General features: G+C 41.0%; 1 protein-coding gene across 4 annotated transcripts in view; it reads right to left on the reverse strand.

The window, feature by feature from the left end:
- The window catches only part of EPB41L3 (erythrocyte membrane protein band 4.1 like 3), a 151858-nt gene that overhangs the window by 96786 nt on the left and 38989 nt on the right, over positions 1–16083 (reverse strand). The window lies entirely within an intron of this gene.

The following is a 16083-nucleotide window of genomic DNA, read 5'->3' on the forward strand; positions in this document are numbered from 1 at the left end:
TTGCTGTTAACCTGCATATATATTTCAATCGCTTGGAAGGATGATTCAATAATGGAAGCACACATTCTTTCTCATTTCCCTCCCCCTTCCTATCTCTACACAGGGGCCCTCCCAACCCCCCAAATCTACGGACACTTCAAGGAACAAATGCCTTTCCCATGTGCTTTCTCCTAATCCAGTTATCCCTCTTGGAGTTAGCAATCGAGGTACAACAGCAGCTTCTTCAGGGACTCGGGATCTGTTCCACTGGCCATAGCTGGAGGGGCACAGGCAGGATCACCTCTCCTTTCCTCCCAAGTTAATTCTCATCTTCTTCCTGGCTTCCCCCTATTTCCCTTGAGTGTGGTAAGTTTATCTCATATCTCATAAGGAACTCAAACAACAGATCTTAATATATAATAATCTGCTGATACATCCTTTAAAAAGATCTTCTAAAATATGAACATCTTCCCAAAGATTGCAAGTCAAGATGTTTCAGGATTTCGTGCCTCGGTTTCCACACGTGCCAACAAATGAGGACACTGAACATGATAATACCTAAATAACTTATTTCTTGCTATGACATTTTTCTCTTACTAATAAGATATGCCACTATGTTTTTAAAGCAGATTTTTGCTCTAAGCAGCAAGAGAGCTGCTATTATGCCAAATAGATACCATGTCATTTTAAGCAACTTCTTATCTTAGGTACATGGAGTAAGTATCTCAAGTACAAATATCTCATTATTGTCATATAATTTCCCTTCCTAATTCTAATTTTATAGTAAAAATATAAGCAAAGGACTACTGTAGTGCTTTAAGCAAATTATATAATTGGTATAATATAGAATTGCGCAATAATAAAACCAGTAATTTCTTAGTTCCTATCTTCACAATATATATATAAATATATTTAATAATTGGAAGAAAAAGGAAACATCACAAATACCAATCTAGGTTATAAACTAAATGCTATATCTGTGTTTTCTATTTAGGGTTACTTTCACAATCACCAGATATTCGTTCTGTTGAATAAAAGAGACATATCAATTTGGCATGTGCTTAGTTGCCCAAAGCATATGTACATATCAAGTCCAAATACAGAGAAAGGTAGTGATGCAAATAAAATGAACAGACTTTCTTTTTTCCTGTTATAATACATTTTAGATTTTCAAGCAAATCTTAAAAGTAAATATTATATTCTCTTTTGTATGCTTATCCTGGAAAATAGCCTATATATAGAGAGAAAACAGTGGAGGAGGAGGAAAGGTTGTGGGGCGCTGCAGAATTTAGAGCCTCTGATCAAATTCCATCTTTTGGAAGGGAAAGGATTAGCTTTAATAGTCAATTCAACGCACCAAACACTTACTGAGTACCAAATATAAGCCAAGCACTGCTTGTGGTTTAGAAAAGAGATGCATCTGTTGTAACTACTACCCCCCCATCTCAAGGTGCTCCTAGTCTGTGCTGGAAATATGCTCTCTGGAATTCATGTTCTCCATCTTCTTTTGGTAACTAAGCTTTGGGATTTAGCAGGTGCCCTTCACGCAGCTGGAGACTACAATGAGCTGTGGCTGTGGATTAAGACTGGACCAAGGAGACAACAGAAAAAAAAAAAAAAAATGCACTCAATGTTTAGGTCATCTTCAGAAAGACAAAGCCACTTGCCCTAGATTTCCCTTTCCCACTGGCTGGATATGCAGGTCTTAAACCCAATCCTGGACATGTCACATTCAGGGGAATGACAGAGCCACCCGCTCCAGCATGGGTCTCTGGATGACCTCATGGACCACGACCCACCTACTTCGGACTGTGATGTGAGGCAGAAATCAACAACTTTAGCTTGCGTTCATTTGCTCAGGAAATTGCTCATTCTATTTCCTGAGCAAATGAATATCCCATGATTTTAGTGTTATCATCCTAGTCGGGAAACCATCTTGCATCTGCTTTTGTCTTAAATCCAGGACCATCTCCAAAGCAGAGAGCCAGCAGTACACAAGCCAAATAAAAATGTAAAATGGATAGAGCCCAATAACCACCTACCAACTATCTAAAGAACAAAATAATGTACCATTATCATCTATGACTATACCATATAATACCTTACCTGCTGTATATCACACAAATCACAGCAGCTCATACCTCAAAATAATCTACTATGCCCTTGTCACGTATTTCCTAGGTATATTAATTTTCCAGCACTAAAGGCATAATATAATAAATGCAAATCATTGCCGTTTTGGCCAATTTTAATAAAATAAAACTGTCAAGGCTACTGACAGATAAAGTAATAAAACTTTGAAATGAACAGCTTTTTAATGCTGGAATCTCACTAGAATCAATATCTAATTCCACATTTCTCAAAGGACATAAGCTCTTATTATTCCTACAAATAAACCAGTATAGATGGCCTAGATCAGCAAATTCTATTTCAAAACTTGTTTCCTCTTCCCTACCCACATACCAGTGTAAGCAAGCAATAATCTGATTTGTAATGGGAAACTATTATAAACATCTAAATACAATATGTCTGGCTGAGCGCAGTGGCTCACACCTGTAATCCCAGCACTTTGGGAGGCCCAGGCGGGCGGATCACTTGAGGTAAGGAGTTCAGGACCAGCCTGAACAACATGGTGAAACCCTGTCTCTACTAAAAATACAAAAATTAACCAGGCGTGGTAGTGCTTGCCTGTAATCCCAGCTACTTGGGAGACTGAGGCACAAGAATTTCCTGAACCTAGGAGGCAGAAGTTGCAGTGAGCTGAGATCGCACCACTGTGCTCCAGCCTGGGTGACACAGACAGACTCTGTCTCAAAAAAATAAATACAAGACAAGACAAGACAATAAAATACGTCTAACTTTAACTCGTTATTTTAATAAGTTTATAGTGTGCTCCTTCACTCTTAAACCCAAATGCCAAAACATTTCTTTTAAACTAGATTTTCAAGATATTTACACTGCTTTGGTTCTTCTTTTTCTTATACTTATTCCTTGCTTTCTAGGATGGTGCTTGCCATTTAAAACCACAGCCTTCCCTTTCCAACTAACTAAAGACTATTGTTTTCCAAAGTTCCCATCTCTTCTGATAGGTTCACTTTGCACCAAACTATCTGCCAATTATTTGGGTTACTGGAAGCAAATATCATCACTTGAAATCCCAAACAGAAAGTGATACAAAATGTATTTATGCTTAGTTTTTACTGAAACTGTCTTTTCTTGATACTAAATTTACCTTACAATTGTGTTTTGCTCAGGCTTTAAAGGTGTGGATTCCTAGAAACTCCAAATCCTAAAAGTTGGGGTAAGGACATTCATAAGTATGCTAGGCAGATGGCAAGAGGAGCTCTTAATTTTTTTTAAAGGAACGCAAATCGTACTTCAATATGCCTCTCTCAGGAATATATTTATTAAATGAACACCAAAAGAAAAGGTAATGAGCTTCAAAGGATGCCTGTGCAGGTGTGAATGAAATCATCTTCACAATCTCCAACCTAATTCACCTATAAAAAGACGGCCATTGTCATGCATTTTGGGCTTTGATCCTTTTCAGCTCTAATTTTTTATTCCGCAGAAGTAAGAAAAAAAAGTCAGTTAATCCTCATCTTTTCCACTTTTAGAAGTGGCAGCTCTAAAATCTCCATCTCCTAACTAAATGACTGCTAAATTAGTTTCTGTATTCAAATTTACCTACCTCTCTTGCTGACATGAAAATTCAGTGGCATTTTATTAAAAGACACAAACTAAAGATTTAGTGAAGGAAAATGCTTAATACAAATTTCTGTCATTTATGTGTAAGACAGGATTCCTACAGAAAAACAAAGCACTTCATAAAAGAAAACCTCTTCATACTATTTACCTGTCTAACGAGGATACAGGACTCAAATGAACAAACTTTTTAACACCAACCTTTTTTTCTTTTATATTCCCAGTGTAAATTTACAGGAGAAGTGGGCCCTACTTAGCCTAAGTATTTGTGACTACTGAGTACTATCCACCAGTCTGCTAAAAACCATCAGTTGCTAGCAAGGTAGAAGACAGTAATGTTCTTTGGCCCTTCTACTGAATTTTTTCTAATTGCATGAAAAAAAAAAAATGCCCTAGTATCATCCATCCAAAAAGAAAATCCCCAAAAGAAACCAAACGACCAAATGGTCTCACATCCCACTCTCCTACTCCCTCTAGTAGGTCCCTACCTCTCTACTTTTCTGCGGTGCCAAGCTTCTGGAAGGAATTTTCTTCTCCTGCTGTCACCACATCCTCCCACTCACTCACCCTTCAGTGTATGCCTCATAATTCTAGTAACTTTGCTAAGGTGACCATGACCTCCCCACAAGCCAATTAATCCTAGGTGGCATCCCTTCTCATCTTTCAGTTCTCCAGTTTGACACCCTCTTGGTTTCCTTCTATCTTTTCTGGCTACTCTTCCTTATTTCCACTTGTCTCTGCATATCCCATTTCTCATATTCTATTTCTAAACGTCGCAATTCTTCATGAATCCGTCTCACTCTTCAAATCCTCTTTCTTGGAGAGCTCATCCATTTCATTTCAAATATGATGACAATTCCAAATTTTGTGACCTCTCGCTGAGCTTCAGATCCATAAATACAACTCTCCTTCTCACTTTTTTACCTGGCTATCTCAGAAGCACCTAAAACGGAATATTTTTCCATCCAAACCTTTGATCTCTGCACCACCCCCTGCCTGCTGCCAACCCCCCAATCTGCTTGACTCCTGTCCTCCCCATTGCAGCTGGTGGCCTCCATCTGTCCAGAGGCTCATGAGGCTCATGCTGGGATTGGGACAGCACTTCCCTCTCTATGCCTAACTCCAATCCACCTCATTCTTGGCAATTTCACCTCCTGAGTTGTGTTTAAAGAAACAGTAGAAGAGGCTGGGTGCAGTGGCTCATGCCTATAATCCCAGCACTTTAGGAGGCCAAGTTGGGTGGATCCTATGAGATCAGGAGTTCGAGACCAGCCTGGCCAACATGGTGAAACCCCATCTCTACTAAAAATACAAAATTAGCCATGTATGTGGTGGGCACCTGTACTCCCACCTACTCGGGAGGCTGAGGCAGGAGAATCTCTTGAACCTGGGAGGCAGAGGTTGCAGTGAGCCAAGATTATGCCATTGCACTCCAGCCTGGGTGACAAGAGTGAAAACTCCATCCCCCCTCCAAAAAAAAAAAAAAAAAAAAAAAAAGAGAGAGAAAGAGTAAAAGAAAGAATGGAAGAAGTTCTAGGCAGAGGACTCCGATCAAGCAAAAGCAGAACAGCATGGAGGATCGCATGCCCTTACTTGCGTGAGGTTACACGGTCTGCTCTGGCAGGAAGGAAGGGGTGCGTGAGAGTGATGAGAGGTGAGGAGAAGGGACCGAGAGTGAGCCAGACACAGGCAGGCCCCGCAAGGCCGCCTGACCCTCGCTAAGGAGACGTCATCTCGTTACTCAGGGTTCATCTGGCAGCCATGGGAATCTCAGAAAGCATCAACTGGGCTTCTCCATTGTTTCAGCTCAAAGCTAGGCCAAACGCAGAGACCACACAGGCCCTGAGGGGGCAGCGGGGACAAGTTTCTCTTCAAAGTGCAAAATGGTTAAATTCAGGACTGGTCATTATTAAATATCTTCAAAAAGTTGACAATAAAGGGTTGAGATGCGGGGACAATTCTGACGGTTTGTAAAAAACAAGCTTTTTGGCCATGCTAATTTCAAATCTTGAAGGCCAATACACCAACTCCTGTGGAGCTGACTGACTTTTTAAGATTACGTAAGAGGCAGAAAGTCAGAATTTTTGTGGAGACATAATAATTCAAGAGTTAATTTCACAACAGTTACTATAAATCTACAAAGGATTACCAACATTCATCAATATGGAGACAAACATTTCATAACAGCATTGCACAGTTACAAATCGGCACTGGAAACTTAAAACAAAAACCAAATGAGACAATAATAATAAACTTAAAACAAAAACCAAATGAGACAATAAAATTAATATTTTATTAATAATAATAAAAAATCATAATGGTTTTTGTTTTAATAATAAGGCCACAGGCCCAGTCCCCTGCTTCAAGGAATGCACATGCAGACAGGTTACCTCAAGAAGCAAGCCCAGCACCATGCCCAGGGGGTGAGAACACAGCCCAGAGATGGGGCTTTAACCAAGTCTGTGGGGACAGAAAGGATTTTTACAGGAAAGAACCCCTGTCTGATTAAAACAAAAAATCACTAACTTTCAGTCTCAAGTTAAACAACTAGTTTTAAACTTTAAACACAAACATCACAGGCTACTTCGGAAAGACAGAAGGGCAATGAGGAATAAGTAAGAGTGCAGGGATGTACTGTGACCGGGCAGGAAAAATGGGTTCTGGGCCCAACTCTGCCGTTTGCTCTGTGACCTCAACAGAATGTGGCTTCCATTTCTGTTGTAAAATTCCAAAATGCTAGGATTCCTGAGAACCAAAGACATTGTTATAGTCACAGCAAGAAATCTCAAGAAGTGTTGCTAAGTGAAGACAGATACTACCTGAGCCTACTGACAAGGCCCAAGGGCATAAAGCCCTGAGGCAGGCAGCCGCCAGCACTCCAGCAAGCGGCCGGCCGACCTCTCCCACCGCTGTGTGGCTCAGGCTGAAGGCTTCATTAACTGTTTGAGTCTATTAAAGTTTTATTTAGTTCACTGAAGCAATACTTTACCCAGATAACCTGAAAAAGTTGAAAAAAACGCTTACTTAATAGATTGGGAAAATCTAGTTTATCTGCAGTAAGCTTTTAGCTTTTAAGTTCAAAAATGTTTAGCTCTTCTATGCGTGAGCAGAAAAAGCAACAAATATAGTTTAGAATATATATCTAGATAGGGTGACTATGGAAGCATCCACCTTACCACTATATGTTCATATTTCCAAATCCAACTGGTACCAAATGCCAGCATATAAAATTGCCTGTGCTTCTGAAATACCAAGAATCTTTGGTTGATCCCACATGTACCCAAATACCTTTTAATAAGCAAAGGAGGCAGCTGATGCCCCTACTCGAGGAAGGGGACCTATGTTAGCAGAGAACTCTAATAGAGTTCAGTGACAGTATTAATAGGAGAGGCAGGGTTCCCCTGGGGGCAAAACTACTTGCAAATTAAGTCTATTGAGGGAGTGGCAGAAGAACCAATTCAAATTCTGTTCTAGGATCTCTGCACTGTGAACACTTTGTCAAACGCAAGGAAGTTCCCAGACTAGGATTCCTGAACTTCAGAGGTTCAGAAAAGAGGTTCAGACTCTGAGGATCTGAGAGTTTGTTTTGCTGTTTTAAAGGAAAGTGCACATTCAGCAGTGACATGGCTGTATGTACTGACAAGGCTTTTTTGTTTTATGTTGGAAACTTATGAATTAACTTAGAAATACTGGCTATATCATTGCTTCATTCATTAATACATTCCTTTAACAAACATTTCCTGAACAGCTGTTCTGAGGCCTAGGGATACATCAAATAAAGATGAACAAAGATGTCTAGTGGAGAAGACATTCTAATTGGAGGAAAACAAGAAATAAAAAGTGTCAGTTAGAGACAGATGTTATTAAATAACCCAATTAAAGGAAACGGCTGGCTGCCCTAGACTGGATGGTTAGGGAAGCTTCTCCAAGAAGGAAACATTTAACCAGTGTTGAAATATCAAGAAGAATCTGCCCTATGCAGATACACACAGTGGCGATAAAGCCTGTGACACAGAAGATGATTGCCCAGGCTTGGGAAAGGAATGAAAAGAAGGCTAGGGTAGCTGGAATGCAGGGGGTGTGAGGAAGAGGGGTACAAGATAAGGCAGATGTGAGGAGGGGTCAGATCCCATGGGTTTACAGAGCTGGATTTTATTTTAAATGCAAAGGAACATTCTGAGGTGAGGAATGATAGGGTCTTACAGATGCTTTTAAAAGGTCATTCTGGTTTCTGAGACCAGGTGCAAGGTAGGAACAGGGGACCCAGTGACTAGGCAATGGCAACAGTCCAGGTGAGGGAAAATGCCAGAGCAAGGCAGCAGGTGAGGGAAGGAAGGCAGGTGGTGCCTGTCCAGCACCCATCAGAAGCTCTGACCGCAGCTTTGGTGAGAGACGAGAAATGCACCAAGCTGGTTAGGAAAAGGCTCCCACAAATGTTAGGTCTCTTAAAACACAGGGATCCCTAGTGGCAAAAATATTGTTTCCAATAGGCCCTAAGGCAGGGAGACTGCCAACAAACAAGCGTCAAGTTTTGACAATGATTCTTCTAGGCTGGATGCTCCATAACCTTTAACGTGGGAAATCATTCGTGAACCCGATATCATCAGCAATACTTCTAAAAATCATCCAGTTCAGGCGAAAAGTAATGCCAGCCTTCATTTATAACGGATATATTCCTGTGGTTTAAGTGACAGCTCCAGTCTTCCGAAAAAGCAAATTTAAAACAGATTAACACGAAGAAGTTTGGCCTCTTGAGTAGAGAATATGCTTCTAGACTTCGTCTGAGAACCCAACCAATGGATAAATGAAACCTGCACTTACACGTTTGTTTCGACATCATCTGGCAGAGAATTTTAGTCTCCATGACATTTTTACATGACTATCACGGATGCCATCATTGTCAGAAACTTGCTTTTAAAGTTTCTGTGTGGTCTACACAAGAATTCTGTCAGTGCTATTAGTCTACACGCGAATCCTGCCTCGCCCTGGGCTGGACTTAGAAAGCACCACCTCACTAAGCACAGGGCAGTGTTTCCCACGACATACACGTTTTCACTTGACAAGCATTTTCACACATTGTTCTAAACATGGCAGAAATACTTTAAAGAGTTGTTTCCAAGATATGAAACTGCTAAAAAAACTTTTTCCAGGAGTTAACACAAATATTTCAATTGAGCTTCCTGATAGCTGTGCTTAAAATAGTTCACCACTGTTCCCTATCATTAAAATGGAGTTCAGATGGCCAGGCGCGGTGGCTCACGCCTGTAATCCCGGCACTTTGGGAGGCCCGGGTGGATGGATCACCTGAGGTAAGGGGTTCAAGACTAGCCTGGCCAACATGGTCTCTACTAAAAATACAAATATCACCCGGATGTGGTCGTGGACACCTCTAATCCCAGCTACTTGGGAGGCTGAGTAATGAGAATCGCTTGAACCCGGGAGGTGGAGGTTGCAGTGAGCCAAGAACGCGCCACTGTACTCCTGCCTGGGCGACGAGAGAGAGACTTCATCTCAAAACAAAAAAAAAAAAGAAAAAAGAAATGGACTTCAGAATTGATGACATCATTTCCCTTAGCAAAGGCATCCCCACAACAGCATCTTTGAGGTTTTAAGCAAAAAAATCAAATCAAAATGGACATTTCAGAGCATCAATGATATACATAAGAACAAAAGTATTCAGCACTTATGGTAAACTGAATCCTGGAGTGAGTGAATAAACTAAATATAGCAACTATTTTCTCCATTTTCTATTAACCATAAATCACCCTTCGTAAGGGAGAAACCGCCATTGAGCCCTCAATGTGCCAGGCATAATTTAAATACTGCATATTTGCTTCTTAACTAAACTTCAAACAAATCTGATCATACCCTCCCTGATGGTTCCCTAAAAGGAAAGTTGTGTGTCTAAAATGCACAGGATCTTCATGAGTTTGACAGAAATAATCTCTGTAAGCCGTGTGTGATGGTGTGATTACTTTTTAGTTAAATGGGGATGACGCCCGAGAACATAGAGGAAGCTGGTCACTCGGAAGACACAGGTGGGTGTAACACCTCCCTCCCGCTCTCTGCATGCTCAGCTCACCTCAACAGGACAGAGGCTAAGCCAGGTTAGTGAGCAACTTGTCTAAGTCACAGGATAAGGTGCACAGCATCAAGAATTAAACCTGAGTTCTGCCTCCAATAACAGAGCTGTTTCTCCCACACAAGTCATGTACATTGGTATGCTGTAAAACCTACTCCTCACCTCCTATTCCTCTTTCAGAAATGGGCAGTCTATCAAAGGTATTGCTTTATGGGATCATCTGCAATTGCATGTTGCCAATAGGCCATCTTATCTTTTTACTTACTGTAAGTCAAATATTAGTCACTTCAAATTTTTAAAAAGTTATACTTTGTTTTGGCCGGGAGCAGTGGCTCACGCCTGTAATCCCAGCACTTTGGGAGGCCAAGGTGGGTGGATCACGAGGTCAGGAGATCAAGACCATCCTGGCTAACACAGTGAAACCCTGTCTCAACTTAAAAAGTACAAAAAATTTAGCCGAGCGTGGTGGCGGGCGCCTGTAGTCCCAGCTACTTGGGAGGCTGAGGTAGGAGAATGACGTGAACCCGGGAGGCGGAGCTTGCAGTGAGCCGAGATCGTGCCACTGCACTACAGCCTGGGTGACAGAGTGAGACTCCGTCTCAAAAAAAAAAAAAAATTATATTTTGTTTTAAAGACTATTTTTCCTGCTAAATACTTACTGTGTGTATATATATGGCATTACAACACCAGTGTCTTCCTTTGTTAAAAAACGTAAATCTAGTGTAAATCTTTAAGATTCTGTCATTCTGTCACAGGTTGACATTTATTCCCGGGAAACAAAAAAAAAAAAAAAAACGCTCACTGTTGTTTCTAGAGAAAACATGAATGGCACTGAGTCTGCTTTTTGATACCCAACAACTCATAACTTTCCACTATGGTGGCTTCAAGCTTTAAAACAGACTGAGCCCACATTGTAATCAGTTACAATTTTGAAGCTGTTACTAGTGGGAAACCTCAAATTGATTAAAAGTCAGTACCTTTCAAGACATAAATGTCCAACCCTGTTGAAAATTTCCAAGCATTCCTTTGCTAAAATCAAAAGAGGAGAGAAAAGAAGGTAGCATATTTTCTCTATATTCTTCGCCAATTCTATTCAGAGAAGAAGTTATTAGCAAAAAGATATCTTTGGCACCTTAATTCAGGAGCATATTTTTCTATTACCCAACATCTGACTCTGCATCTGTGAGAAAGGAGGTGTGAACCACAGAGAGTGAATAAATTAAAAGAGTCAGACTCTTTGTACAGTCATCCACCACCACCAAAGAGCTCTGCAACTCCTTCTGAAATGGGTCTCTCTTTCACAGAGCCACTAATTTTAAAAATACGGAAAAGGTTATGCCAAAAATTCCAACTTTATACCTTAGTGAGGGGGCAATATACCCTCTACTATCTGGGGATATTTGACGAAGAATCCACGGTTCAGGTTTTTCTTTGTAGGTGCCAATACCACAGGGCAAAGGACAGAGAGAACAACAAAAATGGCTGTCTCAAAATGACTGTCTCAAAATGACCTGGGCACAAATAATCTGTGCTTCTAATTCCCTGTCTGTCCAGGAGAATTTTGCATACAAATAGACCCTAAACAAATAATGAATGAATGAACAGTCTGTGTTTCTGCATCTCATGAATGTAACAGTACAGTACAGTACTTATTTCTAGGAGCCCGGTAAATTCATACGAACAGCAGAACAAGGAGTTGCCCTGGACATTTTTTGTAACTGCACACAAGTCTCAAGGCTTTTATCTCTGTGGTTAGCTCCTAATGGTAAGCTTCATGCAGGTCCCTAAAACTAGTCACTGTAAGCACGTGTGGTGAGAACGAGAAAGAAAACAAAGGAGGGGGAGTAGGACGTTCTGGGAACCCAGGAAGGCAACCAGCCTGTAAATATTTGTATCTTACCTTTGAAAGGTGTCCCAGGTGGTGAGTACTAAAGACTCACACCGCATGAATAATGTTTGACCAAATCAATAAAGAAATAGGGGAAAAAAGCCACTTCTATCACTACAGAAAATAAAATACATGGAAAAATTCCAGGTATTCTATTATTGTTTCTATTTAATACTTATAAAATCATACAAAGTAACCATTAGCAGCCTGGGGGTCATTAAATATTTAAATGAATGAATGACTGAATGTATCAGTTTCATTTAACCTAAATGTGTCCTAAGTCACAAGTCTACAAATGATGTCTTGGGAAATGGGATCTAATTCAATCTGACCCCTGAAACCCCTTGGCTGTTCTATGGTACACTGCACTGAACAGAAATGCACACCAATTAATAGCTTTCAACCCTCCCTCATATAGAATACGCTCAATTTCATCAGTTACCCACTCCTTTCGATCTCAACGTTTTCTAGGCCATTTCTGTAGCCCAAAGCCAAATTAATGGAATTTGGTTTTCCCTACAGTTCTATATCATTGACTTTGTTGCACCACAATTAATTAAGCGTTCACAACAGAATTTATCACAATTCTTACAGAGGGAGGAAATGGAGGACTCTTTTGGCATTCTTGGAGAGTCTGACAGACTGCTGGCTTTTTTTTTTTCATCCTTCAATACAAATGTGAGGCCAAGTGTTTAATAATTCTGTTTTTACTGTAATGCATCCACTTTTATCTCTTCACCAGCAATGGATGGAGAACTATAAAGAATGTTCTTTCAAAGGTCTCCCTGGCACACAAATGAGTCGCCTGAAAGCAGTGCCTCATCAAGTTCTCTGAAGGTGATAAGAGGATTCCTTACTCCAGGGCTGTTCACTGTGGGCCTGTAGCACTGAAAGGGCTCCCATTTGTGCGTCAGATACTCTGTTATGGAAGCCGTAAGAGACAGCTGGCTCAGCCGCCATCTTCCCTCCTGCCTCCTGCCTCTGAGGTGGCTCAGTAGATAAAAGGACCGCCCTGTGGTTGGGGCTGCCTTCTGATACGCTGACTATGGGAGTTGAATGTCCCACACAATGGTCAAAAATGACAGAACAGCTACAGGTGTGATGTTCCATTTTAAATGCTTTGTCTCCAATGGGCAACTAAGCCAATGAATAGCTCTTTCAATGTTTGAATCCACATATTTCCAGTTCAAAGGGGATTAACTCAGAAATAAATTTGAAAAAACTGAAAGGCTGAAATGCAGCTCCTCTTTTAAATTTTTTTTATAGGTTCTTTGTGTCTCGGTATTTTTTTAAGGTTTAATCACAGCAAACCCTGCTTCACTTCGTATACTGATAATTTTTTTAATTACTGTACTTTTCACAATGAAATTAGTTTTAAATCCTTTAGCTCATCTATTTAAAACGAACACAAAGTAAATCTGTCTAAGTGGAAGCTTTATATGTGGTAAGAAGCTACACTAATTCCTTATTTTAAACTCTTCTGTTCAGAGGGTTCCTCAAACACGCATGGAAAGGGGTGTTTGCTCCTCTAAAGTAGACCTTGGCAAAGAACTGGGTCCAGAAGAGGGGAAGCTGAAAACGAGGGGTGCTGCTCGAAGCAAAACAGAGACTGAGAAGCGTGGACAACATTGGTCCCAACACATTCTCCCAGGGAGCTATGTCTGTTTTGGAAAGCGTCACAAGTTTGGGGCTAGATGAGAGCTTCCTGGGCCCCTATTTGAGTTTCTGACCTAAAGTAGGAAAAAGGAGGATACAGAGGAAGACAGATCAAACTATTCCCTGAGAGAGGAAGGTAGTTCTTTAGGAGGGAAAAGGTGAGCTACCATCAGAGGCCAGACAGCTGGAGAGGGGAGCACTAGCTATTGACCCTGGAGAGGCTGCAGATTAAGTCCACGGTTTTCAACATGCAGACCCACCAGGAAAAGACAGACTTAAGTGATAAGTCAAAATGTCGAAGAGTGATCATCTCTGGATGGTTGACTCACTTTTTTAGATTTTCTACAAAAGTACTATTTTTGTGATTAGGCGAAAACAAACCAAGAAAGTATTTCTTCTTAGGGATGAATGGTAGTCAAAGTTATATTTATTACTTTTTTAAACACTCTTTTTGCTAGGTGACCATTCTACTGTTTTAACTTAGTTTTTTATAGAAAAAATAATTCTAATATAATTTAATGCATCTGAAATACACCTAAGTATTCATCCTACTTTAACGTAACTGGATGCCACTATTCAGCAAATGGAGCAAAAACAGTTAAGATTTAAGGTTTGCAGAGGATGAAACTCAGACCACTTGGAGCAAAAGCATCTGGAGCGCCCGAGAACAAACACATTCTTAAGTTCAGGTGTACAGAATCTCCAGAGCACACACGCCTGGGTACCACTCCCACCAATTCAGACAGTGTCTCTGATGGAAGGCTCCAGGCACGGGTAATTTTTAAAAGCTACAGTAGGATTCTGAAATGCAGCCTGGAATGAGAGTGGTAAGCTCTCATTATCTGCACTTTTAATAAGCACACAGGTGATTCTTCCACAAACTAAAGTTTGCCAACCACTGGCCGTCTCCACCCCAAAGCTACTGAGTAACTGCATTTGAAGACAGAAACGACAAGTAGAAAACAAAAGACCATTGGCGCTAATCAAGGCTATCAATTTGTGCATATTTTGATTACTATGACAACGTGGTGCAGCAATCTTAACGCTTTTTTGCGTTTCATAGATGGATACATCATTTTGTTTTTCTGGTTTATTTGGAAGGTATATGCTGACTACATTCTTGAATTTTAAGATCTTAAATTTAGTAAGATGCAGTACTTATATCAAGCTGTATTTCACAATGGAGATATTTTTCCATCTCAGTCATGCTCAGTCTCTCCTGAGAAGAATATTAGGTAATCATATGTGGTAAGGATATTCTCCACATATATTAGTAACGATTATTGCTGAAAACATCTTATTTCCTCTTCTTTCCAAAGAAGTGCCTCCCTTTGATTGGAATAAGCTTGCCATTGAGGAGAATAGGAGAGAAAGAAAGAGAAGCCTGCACAGGAAAGGGGGAATAATAGAACTCTGCTAATGATAATTCCCAGCTACCTTCAGTTTCAGCCTTAGTGACAACTCCAATCTGGACACCTATCCAGACCTGACCCAGGGCTTTCAATTCAACTCCTCAAAAACTTGCTGAACACTCAACCCTGAGTTGGGGACTTGGTCATCTAACAGATTGTTTTTTTAATTTCTTTTCCCCAGGTAACTTCTAGAACCTAAGAAATTTTATTTTAGAAAGCCCTCACGATCAAATCTCTTATTTACTCAATCCTGAATGCCAAGAAAATCTGTTCAATTATCTTCTCATAGCATCTTCACTGTGTTCTTTTCACCGAGGCAGCCCTGTTGAGCTTTTCAGAGTCACCCAGGAGCGGGACCGGCAGTGAGTCCAAAGAGATTTCAAGGGCCATTCACCAAATTCAGTCTATGATATACTTTAGCACAACTAGGGACTAGGAACCCAGCGTTTTTACAGCTTGAGAAACACTGGTTGGAAAAAGAGTATAAAAGAGTAACCAAACAGGGCCGCAGATGAGCATCTGCTCTATTGTTTTCTACTGGCATTCCTCTCCAGCTGGGTCCCAGCAGCTGTGGAATCGACAAGCTATTTCTTTCTAAGAAATGAAGTATTTTCAGTCGTCCCCCATCACTGACTTCTCCTCCATACAACAGTGGAGGCAACCACAGGTGTCCTCAGCTATTCCTGATTCCCAAGCCTCATCACACGAGCTTCAACAGTCATGAATGACCCAATGAGCTGCAGTGCTCCAGGTGCTGCGTGAGCTTCTAAGTCTCCAATGCCCTTGAACGTGCTATGCTGCTTCTGTGTTTAGAAGCCCCCAGTCCACCCATTTCCCCAAGCACTCTTTCACCCTATACTTCAAAGCTCGCTCCAACACCACCTTCACTCACAAGTCTTGCCCAAGTTCCCTCTGCCCCATAAAATGGTCTCCTCCATCCACTGCAAGCATATGTATCCCTATGGCCATGCATCTGTCATTCTGCCACCAGACCTAAGAGTCTGAAGGACAAGTGTGGGATTTTCTTTTCTGTCGACTAAAAGTCTACATCATACCTATGATGTCCGAAAGTGAACACCTGAAGTTCTCCCCAAATCAGGGCATCCCTGAGTCTTCCAGAATAGTCAACCAATCCATCCTCCCAGAGTCTGAAGCCAAAGAAAATACAAATCAACAAAAACATCAAGAAGTAACTTTTTCTCATGCACCACGTGATCCTTCAGCAAATCCTGTGGCTCTACCTGCAGAATATCTTCAGAATGTGATCATCTCATCACCTCCGCACCTTCGCCTCTGCCCCTCCTCACCACACTTCCACCTAAACCCCTGCCTCCCACACCTACATCTCCTCCTCTGCCCTC

The sequence above is a fragment of the Piliocolobus tephrosceles genome, chromosome 18 (genome assembly GCF_002776525.5).
Source record: "Piliocolobus tephrosceles isolate RC106 chromosome 18, ASM277652v3, whole genome shotgun sequence".
Classification (NCBI taxonomy): domain Eukaryota; kingdom Metazoa; phylum Chordata; class Mammalia; order Primates; family Cercopithecidae; genus Piliocolobus; species Piliocolobus tephrosceles.